Raw genomic sequence first — 17,540 nt, forward strand, 5'->3', positions numbered from 1 at the left:
CTCCTAGGAACGCCTCACGGCGTTCCCAGAACTCCTTACCTGCCGATTGTAATCATCGATAAGGGAGTGATCCAGAATGTCTCTAGCAGGAACCCAACTTCTCTCCTCCGGACCGTAACCTTCCCAGTCCACCAAGTACTGGAATCCGCGTCCCCTCCGCCTCGAGTCCAGAATGCGATTAACCGAATAGGTTGGTTCCCCGTCTACGAGCCGCGGCGGTGGGGGAACCGGAGTAGGCGGATTAAGATGCGAGTGAAAAACAGGCTTAATTTTGGAAACATGGAAGGCGGGATGAATCCTCCTGTACGCCGGAGGCAATTTGAGTCGGACTGCCACTGGGCTAATAATCTTAGTGACAGGAAACGGGCCAATGAATTTGGGAGCTAACTTATTGGCAACGGAACGGAGCGGAATGTTCTTGGTAGAAAGCCACACTTTTTGACCCACGACGTATACGGGAGGCTTTGACCGGTGGCGATCAGTCTTAGCCTTGGTGCGCGCCCTCACTTGCAACAGAGTCTCGCGGGCTCTGTTCCAAGTGCGGTGGCACCTCTGGACAAAGGCGTGAGCAGAGGGGACCGCGACTTCGGATTCCAGACTGGGAAACACAGGTGGCTGGTAACCTAAACTGCATTCGAACGGAGAGAGGCCCGTAGAAGACACTGGTAACGAATTGTGTGCGTACTCAATCATAGAGAGTTGTTGGCTCCAGGAGGAAGGATTCTTGGACGCCAAACATCGCAACATACGCTCTAAATCTTGGTTGGCTCTCTCGGTCTGTCCATTGGTCTGGGGATGGAACCCAGAGGAAAGACTAGCCGTCACGCCCAGCAGTCTACAAAACTCCTGCCAAAATTTGGACACAAACTGGGGACCCCTGTCGGACACCACATCTACCGGGAGGCCATGTAACCGAAAGATGTGGTCTACGACAGTAACCGCTGTCTCCTTGGCAGAGGGCAATTTGGTCAAGGGAATGAAATGAGTCGCCTTCGAGAACCGGTCCACTACGGTCAAAACGACCGTGTACCCCTGGGAGGGTGGGAGGGCGGTGACAAAATCTAGAGCGATGTGGGACCAGGGTCTCAAAGGGACAGACAGCGGTTGGAGTAACCCATCTGGAGGGCGGTTGGACGTCTTACCAGTGGCACAAACCGAGCAAGCCAAAACAAAACTGCGGATGTCCCGAGCCATAGCAGGCCACCAGAATCGTTGCTTAACCAAAAATCTGGTTCGATTAACCCCTGGATGACAAGCCACGTTGGAACAATGCCCCCACTTGATGACGCAGGACCTTAACTCCTCCGGCACAAACAAACGGTTCGGTGGGCACCCGGGCGGAGGCATTACCCCTTCTAAGGCCGCCAGGACCTTCGATTCGACCTCCCATGTAAGAGTGGAGACTACTAACGTCTCAGGAAGAATACACTCGGGAGTAGACGGGCGCTCGGATGGATCAAAAATACGAGATAAAGAATCGGGCTTGATGTTTTTGGAGCCCGGGCGGTACGATAGAGCAAAGTCAAAACGTCCGAAAAAAAGTGCCCACCGAGCCTGCCTGGAGTTGAGTCTTTTGGCCGATCGAATATATTCTAGGTTCTTGTGATCAGTCCAAACGATGAAGGGCACCCCCGATCCCTCCAACCAATGACGCCACTCTTCCAACGCTAATTTGACTGCCAACAACTCTCTGTTACCAATGTCATAATTGCGTTCAGCGGGAGACAAACGATGAGAAAAATACGCGCAGGGATGCATCTTCTCGTCCGAGGGCGCCCGCTGGGAAAGAACTGCTCCTACCCCCACCTCTGACGCATCGACCTCCACCACGAACTGACGCGAAGGATCAGGGGCGATAAGAATGGGAGCCGAAACGAAGCGGCTCTTCAGTTTGGCAAATGCAACCTGAGCTGCATCTGACCACCTGAAGGTCGTTCGTGGTGAGGTCAAGGCGGTCAGAGGCGCGGCTAGCTGGCTGAAATTGCGAATAAAACGCCGGTAAAAATTGGCAAACCCCAGAAACCGCTGTAGGGCCTTACGGGAATCTGGACTTGGCCAATCCACCACAGCCTTAACCTTGTCAGGATCCATGCGAATTCCCTCGGACGAGACGATGTACCCTAGAAAGGAAACAGACTGTGCATGAAATTCGCATTTCTCCGCCTTGACAAAAAGCCCATTCTCTAGCAGACGCTGGAGCACTCGTCTGACGTGTTGAACATGTTCCTGGAGAGACGACGAAAATATCAATATGTCATCCAGGTAGACATAAATGAACTGATCAACCATGTCTCTCAACACGTCATTGACGAGTGCCTGGAAGACCGCGGGCGAGTTGGAAAGCCCGAAGGGCATAACCAAGTATTCAAAGTGCCCTCTAGGGGTGTTAAAAGCGGTCTTCCATTCATCCCCCTTCCTAATGCGGACCAAATGATAAGCGTTCCTCAAGTCCAATTTAGTGAAAACGGACGCTCCCTGCAACCTCTCAAAGGCTGAAGACATCAACGGCAAAGGGTAAGTATTCTTTACCGTGATGTTGTTCAACCCTCGGTAATCAATACAAGGTCGCAGAGATCCGTCCTTCTTCCCCACAAAAAAGAACCCCGCCCCCGCTGGAGAAGAGGAAGGGCGGATGAACTTAGCTGCCAGAGAATCAGAAATGTATTTCTCCATGGCCTCCCTCTCGGGAACAGACAGAGAGTATAATTTGCCCTTAGGTGGAGACTTACCCGGAACTAAGTCTATGGCACAGTCATAGGGACGATGCGGAGGGAGAGAAGCAGCACGGGACTTACTGAACACTTCCTTCAGGTCCAGATACTCCGCGGGCACGTTAGACAAATCCGCAGCCTTTTCCTGTAACACAGAGACAGACACAGTGGGACAAGCAGACTTAAGACAAGACCTGTGACACAAAGTGCTCCACTCGGTGATGGTGTTGAGTTGCCAGTCGATCCGAGGATTGTGCTTGGTGAGCCAGGGGTGTCCGAGAACTACGGGTGCTTGCGGTGAGTCCAAAAGCATGAACTGAATCCTCTCGTTGTGGTTACCGGAGGTGGTGAGGGTGACGTAATCCGTGATCTGAGAGATGTTAGGAAGGCGTTGACCGTTGAGTGCGTTGACTGTAACCAGGTGAGTAAGTGAAGAGATGGGTAGTCCATGCTGTAGTGCGTAACTGGTGTCCATAAAGTTCCCCTCAGCCCCGGAGTCAACGAGTGCATTGCAGGTGATGTTGTGAGACGCCCATCTCAGTCTAACCGGGAGAAGAGGTGATGGTGAGGACTTCTCAGCGGAGATCCCGCCCGATAGTAGCCTCGAGTTTACTATCGGGCTTGGTCTTTTACTGGACAAGACCTGAGAAGATGTCCCGATGCTCCACAGTATAGGCATAAGCCCAGGGATCTCCGCCTTTCTCTCTCCTCCCGGGAAAGCCGAGCTCTCCCTACCTGCATGGGCTCAGGATCTGTGGCGGGACCGACCGTATTAGCAGCGCTGGCCGTCCGGCCCTCCGCTCCCTGTAGTCTGGTGCTGGGGACCTCCAAAAACTCCAGTTTCTGGAGGCGGGAATCCACCCGTAAAGCGAGATCAACCAGCCCGTTGAAAGTCTGAGGAAGGTCCAGGGTGTAAATCTCGCGGTGAATACGGCCGGCCAGCCCATGCAGGAACACATCCCACTGCGCCTCCTCGTTCCAACGGCACTCCGCTGCGAGGGTGCGGAACTGGATGGCATAATCCGCGACCGTGCGGCTGCCCTGCTTGAGTTCGGTAAGCTGTCGAGCGGCCTCCTTTCCTGCCACCGCACGGTCGAACACCCTCTTCATCTCGGCGGAGAGTGCCTGGAACGAGGAACAACATGGGTCTTTATTCTCCCACACCGCCGTTCCCCATAAAGCCGCCTTCCCAGTCAACAATGTAAGGACGAACGCCACCTTGGATTCCTCACGCTCGAATGTACGAGGCTGCAGAGAAAAATGCAGGGAACACTTATTCAGAAAAGCTCTGCAAAACTCTGGCTCACCGGCGTAACTCTGGGGCACAGGCAGGCGGGGCTCCGGTAGATCGCGTCGCTCCAGCGACGCTGGGGGAACAGGCGGTGTGGGTGGCGCAGTGGGAGCGCGAAGTTGTTGAAGTTCCCGGGAGAGCTCGGACACCTGTGTTACCAGCGCTTGGACAGCGCGTCCGGTGGAAGTGATGCTCTCCTGCTGCTGGTCCATGCGGGAGATGCTGTGGTTGATGAACTCCGTTAAAGCTGCTGAACTCGCTGCATCCATATTGGTCAGATCGTTCTGTCACGGAATGAAGGAAGGATGCAGATGCAAGTTAAATCTCTTTAATAGAGCTTCACACCGAAGGTAGTCAGATTCAACATACACAAAGAACATATAACAGTCAGCAGGAGAGTGGTAACACAGGGACGTCGATGGGCGGTGAAGATCCGTGAAGAGTGATGACCGAAGAGCAGTGTCCGTGAAGTAATCCGTGCGTGAAGTCCAGAGAGTAATCCAACGAGAACACGAAAACCAGGAAGCAATGAATCAAAATCCAGTCCAGGGAAACACACAACAAGCAACACAGGAAACAACACGCGGACACCGTACAACGATCTGACAAACAAGAGACGAAAGACAAGGCGTTATATAGGCAGATGGTAATTGCTCACAGCTGCCGCTGTCAACAACCAGCGGCGACGCCCACACAAAACAATCAGGTGACACACCCACACCATCACACAGACACCAGAATGAGACAGCGGATTCATGAACCGTGACAGAAGTACTTTTGGCTCACCCTGACTTTAGTAAGCCGTTCATTTTATCTGTTGATGCGTCTACAGCTGGACTTGGTGCAGTATTGTCGCAAATTCATCACAACAGTGACAAAGCGCAACCAATAGCTTTTGCCAGCAAATCTCTAAATCATGCTCAGGCAAAATATCCTGCGCATCGCCTTGAATTCTTTGCAATGAAATGGGCAATTTTTAATAAATTCAGCCATTGGTTGCGTGGTCATAGGTTCACTGTGTGGACCGACAACAATCCCTTGAAGTACATACTGACCAAGCCCAGGTTGGATGCCTGCGAGCAGCGCTGGGTGGCACAGTTGGCACCATTTGACTTCGACATCCAGTATATTCCAGGCACTAAAAACGTGGTGGCTGACGCCCTCAGCAGAGAGCCTTTTGTGCAGAGTAAAATTTTGCACAGATTGACTAGGGCTCCTTATTCTACCCTTCTTAAGCAGGCAGCCAATTTCAAAACGGATGATGTTCAGAATATGTTTCGGCTCTCGGCAGAGCTTCCTGAGATGAGGGGTGTGAATGCTCAGATTGAGTCTGGAGACGCTACCAGTAAAGCTGTGCATACTGCAGGAAGTGTACATGTGCGCAGTGATGAGATTTCCGCTGTCATTCAAACACACAAGCATTGGGCAGATGCAGGTACTATAAGAGCGATTTCGCATGTGCAGTACTTGGAATCTCTTGTTGCAGTGGGGCAGAACACGGTGCCCGTGTTCAATCGTGATGAACTTCTTAGCAAACAAGTCAATGATGCTGTTGTCGGTCGGGTCAAGTTTTTTATTGACCGCGGTCGTCGTCCCTCTAGACGCGAAAAAGTTCATGAATCACGTGGGGCATTAAGGATATTGAGACAGTGGGGAAAACTGACCACACGTTTGGGGATAGTGTATCGTGTGTCCAAGCACCCAGTGACAAGACAGAAAGCTTACCAATATGTTGTACCTGAATCGCTCCGAATGGCAGTGTTGAAAGGCATTCACGATGATGCGGGCCATCAGGGTCAGCAGCGCTCATTGGGATTGGCCAGACAGAGGTTTTATTGGGATACAATGGAGAAAGATGTCAAGGATTACGTCCACAACTGTAAGAGATGCATTGTGAGTAAAGCTCCTGAGCCAGAGGCTAGGGCCCCATTAGTTTCCATTACCACTTCGTCACCACTCGAATTGGTCCGTATAGACTTTTGGTCAGCTGAAGACCACAACAATAAGTCTGTTGACGTTTTAGTAGTCACTGACCATTTCACGAAGTTGGCGTGTGCATATCCTTGTCCTAATCAATCTGCAAGGACAGTGGCACGGGTTCTTTGGAATAATTTCTTTTGCGTATATGGTTTTCCTGTTAGCATTCACTCTGACCAAGGTGCCAATTTTGAGAGTTTGTTGATTGCGGAGCTGTGTCAGTTGGCTGGTATTGACAAGACGCACACCACACCGTACCACCCAATGGGTAATGGCCAGGTGGAGAGAATGAACCGCACTCTTGGTAACATGATCCGTGCACTGCCCCCCAGATCGAAAGTCAGATGGCCGCAAATGTTAAACACCTTGACTTTTGCATATAATTGTACAGTTCATGAAACAACAGGGTTTTTGCCCTTCTTTCTCATGTACGGCCGTACTCCGAGACTACCTGTTGACCTTATGTTTGAACCTGTACTTTTGAATGGAGAAACAGTTGACATTGACAAGTATGTGCAGTCACTCAAGCGAGACCTCAGCGAAGCTATGAAACTTGCACAGTCACATTCAGAAAAACAACAACGTAGGCAAGCAGAAATGTATAACAGAAGGAGTAAGGGCCAACCAGTTGACATTGGTCAAAGAGTTTTATTGGCCAACAAAGGCGAAAGAGGTAAAAAGAAACTGGCAGATCGTTGGGAGAGTGCAGTTTATGTAGTGATCGACAAAAATTCCTTGCTGAACACGTACAAACTCAGAAGCCCTTCTGGTGTTGTTAAAACCGTTCATAGGAACCTGATTATGCCGGTTGACTTTCTGCCATTGCTTGATGCAGACGCTGTCGAGGAACAGTTATCCAGTTTGAGTGGTGATGAACCTGAGGACTCTAGTTTTGAGCAGCTTGCAGAAGAAAGAACTACTCAGTGGGTTGCTGACCTCTCTAGCAGCTCTGTAGCAAACAGAGATGAATTGGATGAGCAGAATGTGATGTGTGAGGATACTGCTCAGGCAAGTGATGGTGTAGAAGTTGAAGGGGAGTTGGTCACATCTGCTACCAGTGAGTGTGATGTTACTCTTGCTGATGTTGACTTCCATGTGGACTGTGATAAAGGTGTTTGTGACCCTTCTGAATACAGAGATGGGAATCAGGATGATTCTGTAACGGGTGTCACTTTAAGTGAGGAGTGTAACACTGAGGTTAAGGCAGTTGAAGAAAGCCCAGTTGATGAGCCTTTTCCTACTGTACAACCATCTACCTCTGGAAAGACGGAGTTGTCAGTGAAAAGACCTGATCAGAGTGAGGGTTATCATACTAGACATGGAAGACTTGTAAAGCCGTTAAATAGGCTCATTCAGACTATGTCTAGTCAATTTGTCAAGAATCTTTTTGGGTAGAACAAAATGATACCATGGGTTATTGGTAGATGGTTTCTCATTTTTGTATGACCTTTTGTTTGATGTTTTTGTTTGTTGTTCTGTTGTTACTATGCCTTTTGATGCATTTTCTGCTTTATATTTTTTTAAAGAGGAATATGTAATTGTGTATAGTCTGATAAGACTGGTAAAGCCGTTAAATAGGCTCATTCAGACTATGTCTAGTCAATTTGTTAAGAATCTTTTTGGGGTAAAACTAAATGATGCTATGAGTTATTGGTAGATGGTTACTCATTTTGTATGAGTTTTTGTTTGATGTTTTTGTTTGTTTGTTGTTCTGTGGTTACTATATCTATTGATCCATTTTCTGTTTTATATTTTCTTAAAGAGGAATAAGATGTAATGGGGTATAGTCTGTTAAGACTGGTAAAGCCGTTAAATAGGCTCATTCAGACTATGTATAACCTATTCATTGTGAATCTCATTGGAGAAAACGAAATGACTTGATACAGAGATCGTGTATGACATTTTTTTTTTTCACTCTTTCTTTTTCTTTTCTTTTTTTTTCAGGTGTTTTTCACTTTAAATTTCCTTAAAAAGGAATAATTCACGTTTGTGTGTAGTCTATTAAGATAGACAATTATGCAATCTTGGATGTAATCTATTGATAAGATGTGTATATGGCATGTCTTCCTATGGTTGGGTAAAGGAGTAGCTAACCTTTGCCTTTCCTAGTCCTTCAGTGGACAGCAATATTGTTGGTAGACTTTCTTCAGTCTGTATGTTTGGGGGTTACACCTGACTGCTGAGTAATCTAACTGTAGAGTTGAATATTTTGTGTACGATTTTATTTTATTTTGTTTCTTTTTGATGGTGAATTACTCTTTTGTGTGCTGTTCATGATGTTACGCAAAATCTAGTGAAATCAGTGGGGGTGAGTGTAACAAGGTTAAAATTGTTTTATTTCACAAGATTTTTCTGTTAATATGCATTCAATACTATTCTACAATTGTTTAAAACAGTGTTTATAAAAATACATTAAAAAGGGTCTGTAAGGAGGTGATGGTTGCCCCCCCCCCCCCCCCCCCTCCTTTTACAACAAAGTGGTTCAGCCCAGGCAGCCATACCTGCTGTATTGCTCTTTTAGTGGGCTTTTCCGTCTTTCTCCTGAACGAAAGAGTGTTACTGATGTGTGAGCTGAGGCTGCCGTGAAGGCCTGTCTATATAAAAATACATTCTCTATGCAGACCCAATCCGGCGATCTCCTGTCTTTCTTCACTCATTCCAAACACAACGCAGACCACAGAAGCATACGGTTACATTTACACAGCCGATTTATGGCTGTTCTGAAGCGGGTCTGTATCTGCTCAGAATTCAGTGTAAAGACGCAATGCCGTGTTAAAGAAGACCTAAAATACGCCGGGTCTGACCCACCTCAGCCCCTAGTATCAAAGGCGAGTCTGATACTGTTCTGGTTCAGTGTAAATGAACGCGAAATATAGCCGCTCTAAACCACGTCATTGTCATGACAACCAAAAGCATTCCAGTCAGCTCAGGCGGCGCGAGATTCAAGAAGCAAGAGACGAAACATATAACTTAGGGCAAATAATAAAAATGTCTTCCAACAAGGGGCATTGAAGTAAAAGAGCCCTGTGCTCACATCGTGAAGCAAACCACCAAAATAACAGCAGATAATCGTCGTGTGTCATCAATTGGCTTTCGCCGTTTCCTAGAGACTGTCGGATCAACGCGCTGCTACATTTCTCTCAGATAAGGTAACGTTAAATGCTTAACACAATCGGCGTCACTTTGATTGTGTACTGTTATATTATATTCCAAAAATCATCTCCTTGAGGATCTCCCACACACGACGGTCTGTCTGGTGATCTGCTGCTGCCTGATACACGCAAATGCTAGCATCATTTGTTGTTTCTGTCTCTTTGAAAAAAAAAAAAAAAAATGTTCGACCTCTTTTAATCCTGTTGTGAACTACCCGGTGTAATAATGAATAATTTTTTTGTTGCATCGTTCAATTTTTATTATGACAAACATCAAAGCGTGAGATATAGCACGCAGTTTACTAACTTGTTACTTTAAATGTTCGTATTTTTTTTTTATTTCGAGCTATATTTCATTGTTTATTATTTAATTTTTTTAAATTAATTTTGTTAAAACTTTGTTAAAAGCATTGTTTCCCGCGATTTTAATTCCTGTGTAAATGCGTTTATGCCGCTTCAGAACAGCATTAAACGTTCCGTGTAAATGCACATTTTTGTGGTATTATGCCGCTTCAGAGTTGGTTTCTGTGCCGCCTTTTCTGTGTAAAGATGCCTTTAGTTTTTTGAATACAGTATAAATATACAGAACATGTCCAAAACACCAAAACATCGGAAGTACGCAAACAAATCCAACTACAATCCCCAAAAAATTTACAACAACATCAAATATACACTGACAGGCTACAGGTAAAATATATAAACCAAAAAGATTAAATAGAACAATCAAATATAACCATAATTGCAGGACTGGTAGTGCTTTTATATATTCATATTTTTAATGTAAAAGTACTTCCTTATGTTTCAGAGACAATTATACATTATATATTGATAGGTTACTTCCCTGTTGAGTCAGTGTAAATACTGTTGCTCTGTAATGTTTTAACATTCATCACAGGCACACCCACAACACCATGGACCCCTGAACCCAACAGTGCAAACCCAACTACAAGCCCAACAACATTTACAACAACATCAAAAATAAACTCAGGTAAGAAAAAGAGAAAATATAAAAAGTACCTTTTGGTATTTATTTATAATATATTATTTTTTATCATTTTATAATATATTTTAAAATTTAATTTATTCCTGAGATGACAAAGCTGAATTTTCTGCATCATTACACCAGTCTTCAGTGTCACATGATCCTTCAGAAATCATTCTAATATGCTGATCTGCTGCTCAAGAAACATTTCTTGTTATTATCAAAGTTAAAAAGCAGCTAAAGCATCATGTGACACTGAAGACTGGAGTAATGGCTGCTGAAAATTCAGCTTTGCCACCACAGGAATAAATTAAAATTTTAAATATATTAAAATAGAAAATTACTATAATAATATCCGAAACAATGGTCAAATAAATGTAGCAGTGGTGTGCATAAGAGACTTCTTCAAAAATTGCAGGGCTTGTATTGATAACTGTCAATAAATCCGCAGAAATGTAAAAGTGATATTTGTTTTTCTGAATACAGTATAAATATACTTGTGTTTCAGAGACTATTATACACTAAAAGTTAAAGGTGCCTCAGATATCCTGTTTCGTAAGGAATTTCAGGAACTTCAAAATGTATTTTAAGTGCCTCAAAACTCTTTCTTTTATAATAGGGTTAATTATGGAACCACTGACAGTCTTTGCAGTTCTTTGAAGGGTTAGTTCACCCAAAAATGTTCACCAGCTGGTCCAGTTTACCGGATAAAAAGTTTGCCAGTTTATTAAACACCCCTGTTGAAAAAAGAATAACTCTGTATATATTTGTTTACTGTTAGTTGTAAAAAGTGTTTTTGTGTAATTTGATCATTGTGTATGTTAATGCAAGGGAGAGAGCGAGTTTATGGATAAGACTTCCTGCACTGTGTTTTATTCAGCTCTTATGGTAATTTTCTGGAGTGCAAAAGGATGCTTCATCTTTTGTGTGATGTACAATAAATTTCATAAAACTCATCAGTAAAGTTTTGGCCATCATTTGGATGGGGTCCACTACAGCAGGCTTGTACTAATGGATAAAAGCAAGATGACAACATAAGTTATAACCGTAATTAAACTAAACTCTGCCTGTTCTATCTCCATGCAGCATATTCTCTGGCTCTGTAGGCATCATTGTCTGACTCCGGTTCAAACTGAACACCATTACTGGCAGTTTCTGACATTTTCAGTGCTTGAGATTGCCCTGTTTGCTTGTTGCATGAGCTCTTGAAGCTCCGCCCTCTTCAAAATGTATTTTAAGTGCCTCAAAACTCTTTCTTTTATAATAGTGTTAGTAATGGAACCACTGACAATCTTTGCAGTTCTTTAAAGGGTTAGTTCACCCAAAAATGAAAATTCTGTCATTAATTACTCACCCTCATGTCGTTAGAAACCGCTAAGAACTTCGTTCATCTTTGGAACACAAATTAAGATATTTTTGATGAAATCCGAGATCTCTCTGACTCCATAGATAGCAATTTAATTACCACTGTCAAGGCCCAAAGATATTAAAGACATTGTTAAAATAGTCCATGTGACTACAGTGGTTCAACTTTAATGTTATGAAGTGACGAGAATACGTTTTATGCGCAAAAACAAAAAAAAATAACAACTTTGTTAAAAAATTTCTTCTCTCCCCTGTCAGTCTCCTACGCTGTTGACATTAGCCACTTTTCCACCATCGGGCCAAACGGTTCTCATTGCGTAATCGTTCCATTCCATGCCGATCTGGACCAGCTGGTACGGTTCTGGTTTCGTTTTCTACTTTGGGGCTGATAACGGCCGCTCTTTGGAATATAATATAAAAGCGTCAGCAACATTTTATTTATGATATGAGATTGAATAACGACCACGTTATGGCGGATGATCAGATATTTCTTTTAATTTTATTATTAATTTGTGTTTACATCAATCAAATAGAGCGCTTAGCCAGCTATGGAGAAACTGGTAGACAGGCAACAGACAATTGACCAATCCTGTGTGTCGACAGATTCTACCAGCACGATTCTGCATGGTTAGACAACCGTGCCGAGAATTCCGGGCAGATAACGGTTAGTAGCCGTGCCGTACCAGGCTCCAGTGGAAACACAGCTGGAACTGTTCCTTACCATTCTAAGAACCGTTCGGCCCAACGGTGGAAAAGCAGCTATAGTGAACACAGTTCAGCCCTTCCGAGTTCTATGTCAGAACGCCAGCTCTCTATTGGCTGATACTGTTCACGTGAGCAGAGCGACACATGCGTGTGTGATGCTGAAGCAGGAGCTGGCCTATAATGAGCCAGTGTTCACAGCTGCTGGGTTTTTACCTTAAATTTAACAGATTTTTTTTTTTTTTTTTTTTTTTACATTATATAGGCCTACAATGTGTTTAGTATTTTACAGTATTTTTAAAGTGGTAGTATATATATTCTGTCATCTGCTACTTTAAATGCTTGAGCTCTTTAAAGTAGGATGGATTCTGATTGGCTGTCAGTGTTTTTATTGTTCATCAGCTGGAAAAAATTTTTTTGAGTGCCCCATCTACTAATATTTGTTCAACTCATGGTATTAGTTTGGGCTAGAACATATCACAGTATTTTTGGGAAAAATGTTTGAAAACAGTAATTATTTTCATAATTCTACTTGGCTTTTTAATCTTTTGCACAATGGAAAGGTTCCATGGATGTTAAAGGTTCTTTAGAATCACGGATGCCAATAAAGAATGTTTGTTAAAGGATTATTCCACTTTCAAACAAGATTTTCCTGATAATTTACTCACCCCCATGTCATCCAAGATGTTCATATCTTTCTTTCTTCAGTTAAATAAAAATTAAGGTTTTTGATGAAAACATTTCCGGATTATTCTCCTAATAATGGCTTCCATACACCGTATGTCCTACGCCTTCACAATTCAACTTACGACGCCAGTTTAGTTTTTTTCCGTCAATAGAATAGGGAAGGCGTAGGACATACAGCATAAGCTTTTTGAAGAATACGGAAAGCAGAAGCAAGTGCAAGACGATCATTTGTGTTTATAAAGCATATACAGTTGTATTTTTTTCAAAAATGACCGATCGTTTCACTAGATAAGACCCTTATTCCTCATCTGGGATCATATAAAGCCCTTTGAAGCTGCACTGAAACTGTAATTTTGACCTTCAACCGTTTGGAGGCCATTGAAGTCCACTATAAGGAGAATAATCCTGGAATGTTTTCATCAAAAACCTTAATTTCTTTTTGACTGAAGAAAGAATGACATGGACATCTTGGATGACATGGGGGTGAGTAAATCATCAGGAAAATTTTATTTGAAAGCAGACTAATCTTTTAAGAATATGATGATAACACTTGTCATTTGTTTTCATTTACTTGTAGTCACACCACCATCACATCCTCAGTGTGTGCAATATCTGGTATGTAGACTATATGCATGCTGCTAAGTGGTATTTTATTGTAGCAAGCATGTTTATGAATCAAGTTGTCTCTTGATGATTCTACAAATGTAATTAGGTTTTACAGTCTTGCATGGCTTGCTTGTCCCTCGCTCATTAATTTAGCATTTTTGCCTTTTTTGTTTCCATGAATATCATTTTCTCCTATTAAATCTGCATGTTGTGGTTATTAAAATATCCATATTCGACTATCCATGCTGTTTCTTTTTAATTGTGTGTACATGATAATGTTTTTGTTTCTATCTGTACATGTATGTCTGTTTTTATACATTTCAGAGATGTATTTTAGCACTGTTATTGTTCAGTCGAATGTGTTTTCTTGGAGGCTCTTCTCTCCTGATTATCATTAGACCAGATTTGAAAAAAATGGTAAGTGTCTCAAAAAAGTGCATAAATCACTAAATATCCCTTTAAAAAGTTTTGTTTTTATGCCATTATTATAATGGGTCGGGGAGTTGTATCAAGATAAAAATCTTGATAACTGATGTCATGACATGCATTATGACCTCCATATTAAATTCACAGTTTCATATTGATGCATACTGAATCCATAATTTAAAAATACATTCAGTATATGGCGAATGATGTATCTCTTCACAGGCCATCTTGAATGCGTCTGTCCTTGAACTGGCATGCAAAACTGTTGCTGTCATACTCGTACTAATAAAAACAATTAAAGTAAGGATTATTTTTGTACTACATTACAGTTTACTTAATAACAGACAGTATAACATTGTTTAAACTCAATATTTGGTTTAAGACATCAAGAATGAAAAGAAGAAGCATTAAAAGAAATTGTCATCTACTTTAGTTCCCATTGCTGTGTATATTTTTGTGTTAGTACGAGTGCGTGTACAAGTGTGCTGGTGTGCGGACTGTGTTTACCGCTTTGACAGTGGCTGCCATGGTTTCAAGCCTGCTGCACACCATCACTGTTTCCCTTCGTTGTGGACCAAGCCATGAATTGTGAGTGTTATCTTCACATATCAGCACCACTAGTGTCACCAAACAGAACCGCAAAAATTATAACTGTTTCCAAACAGGTTTTGTCTGCTATCAGTCAGAAAAACAGTTAGCCCCAACCCCAAATCACATCATTGGTTGATCCAGTGTTACAATGGGTTTTTACTGGTCTGGCTGTTATTTAACACTAAAAAATGTTTGACTTACAGAAGGAAGTATTGGCTCTATGCCATCATAATGGTTGACCTAATGAACACTATCATTACAAGTAAGGTTCAGTTTTTCACATTCTTTATTAGTAAATTACATTTTTTTTATTGTCGGTATTTTGTAAAAATGTTATATGTAGTCTACGTTACTTTTTAACATTCATTTACTCATCCAAACTTATTAAAAGCTAATTCAGATTTATCTAATTAAAATTTAAGAACAAGTTTATAATCCTCTTCTTTCAATTTGTACTATAGCCACTGCAATAATTTTTCAAACATGGTGCTTTGAAGAACGCTGGCTGCCAATATTAATGGGAGTTTATGTTGTTTGGGAGATCATGCTGTACCTTGGCTTAGTTTGCTTTGAACAGATGGAAAAATACCAGACCAGAAAAAAAGTTGGAAGTAAGTATACTTGGTGCCAACTGATTCAAGGCACTAGTGAAATTCCCACACAAGCCTCATAAATAGACTCTGTGGACTTCTAAAGAATTCTATCTGTTATCAGTCACACCCAGAACACAGTCCTCTGTACTTCCTTATGCATGACGACCCAGATTTTATTTTCACTGTCAATTATTACATTTCATCCTACATCATTTTCTAGTTTAACAACCATTGTTTGCATTTGTGTGTCTGCAGATCAGAATCATATTCTGGACAAGAGGGTACGTGAACTACATCTGTCATATCTTGTATTTGTATAGCCTATACATAAAGCCATTGCAGTTTCAGTCAACCTGTTTAATACACATGTATTTCACTATAAAACAAACTTTAGAGTGTATACTAGCAACTCCACACATATTTTATAGCACCAGACCAGATCCTTTCATACAGTAGATATAAAAACCCCATTTAAAACAGCTGTTTTTTGATGAAAAAAATTAAACAAAGATAAGTCATATCAAAACTTTTGCACATTTAATGTAAAAATGCAACTGAAAACCAAAGTGATGGGCAAATTCCAAATGGAAGGGAGCATCCCTATGCCCTACTCTCTTCGAAGGGCAAAGCCCTTGAAGTGTGGACTTTGGAGCATGGTGTCCACAAACTGATGAGCTTAAATTTGCACTCTTTTATAATTGTGTATTTGGCTGTGATCAGAATTAACTAATCATAAAGCTCATGCTCATGAACTTTCATAACACATCATCAGGTGCACACTTATGCAGAATTAAGTTATTTAAAGTTTTTGTTTTAATTTTTCTCTGAAATGTGTCAATTTAGTTTTCAGTGGCATTGTTAAATTGTAATATTTACATTAAACATGCAAAAGTTCTGATATGATTTATCTTTGTTTCATTTTTTACATCATAAAAACCAGCTGTTTTAACCATTGGTTGTATCCACTGTAACAGGTTGACTTTAACATCTTAAGAACCTAGTAAATTATAAGCTCATACATTATATGGTTATATGGCAATATTACCTTAAATATTACACATTAAGACAATTCTTTTTTTTTTATTTGCAGATATCCCCAAGGTTTTTTATGTTTATAATCTTTACAGTATTTAATGTAATGTTGACAATTGCACTTATGACAGGAGTGTCTTTGGTCAGAATAATGAATTGAAGGACCGTCTGCAGATTTTTTGGTTAGCGAGTTTGTTATCTTGGTACCTTTGTAGGGCTGAGCAATGTGGGTGCAATTATTTACAGTCCTTTAAATAAATACATGTAAGTTAAAGATGGGACAATGCCTTCAGCATCATTACTTTGCCTGCTTTAAATGTTTTGAGAATCTCTTTTTTTTCCACTGATAATGTTGAACGCTAAAGTGATTGTATAACTTTCATTATCTAAATATTCATGTTAAATCCTACTTTTTTTGTTCAGTTGTGAAAAACTTTTAGTTTTGAACAATAAGAGATTAAAAATGAATTAAATTGCAGTCATTTAAGTAATTTAACTCTGCACAACATCCTTTAAATGCTTTTTGTTACGCTTATTGGTTCAAAATAGCATGGTATGCTTCCAGCCTTACACATTACTTTTTATTGTTACTTGTAGATGCTTTTTGAATGTTACTGCCCAAACTTTTATGTAATGTTATGAGTACTGATAGCTTTAAACAAGTCACCACTGTGTAGCACTCTTCCAAATGAATTATACTACAACAAATAAAATACAACAATAATACAAATTAAATACAACATATTGTATGTTGCATAAAGACATTCACCAGATTTCAGTATTTTGATACTAAAATATTGATGCAATTACAAATACAAGTCTACATAGCAAAATAAACTTAGAACAGTTTCAATTATATGTCATACCTGATGTTTCTCTCATCCTATCAACAATAAAACTTAATTGCTTGGTGAAAACCCAGTTCTGTTTTTATTTGATCTCGGCTGTCAAGTCATTAAGCGTTGCTGAAGTCTCAATTTGAAGGATCCTTAGAAGGGAGCCTTCGTTTCACAGCCTTCATTCAGCACATTTTGAAGGATGCTTCAAGTGTATTCTTTGCGTCCTTCAATCACCCACAATCATTTGCACACATTCTAATGCATGAAAAAGAACTGACCAAAAAAAAAAAAAAAAAAAAGTCTGCACTGAACTTGCCTGAATTCATTATGAAATTGAAATATATATACAAAAATAATGTTTTTGGAAATGTTATCTTTTGTTTTGGTGTAAATTAATCACTTAATTATAAACTGCCAATAATGTAAACCACAGGGAAACCACATATGGTTGTAATTCACTGTACTGCATTAAAAGATTAGTCCACTTTCAAATAAAATTTTCCTGATAATTTACTCACCCCCGTGTCATCCAAGTTGTTTATGTCTTTCTTTCTTCAGTCGAAAAGAAATTAAGGTTTTTGATGGA

Source organism: Chanodichthys erythropterus, chromosome 9, assembly GCF_024489055.1.
Source record: "Chanodichthys erythropterus isolate Z2021 chromosome 9, ASM2448905v1, whole genome shotgun sequence".
In the NCBI taxonomy this organism is placed as follows: domain Eukaryota; kingdom Metazoa; phylum Chordata; class Actinopteri; order Cypriniformes; family Xenocyprididae; genus Chanodichthys; species Chanodichthys erythropterus.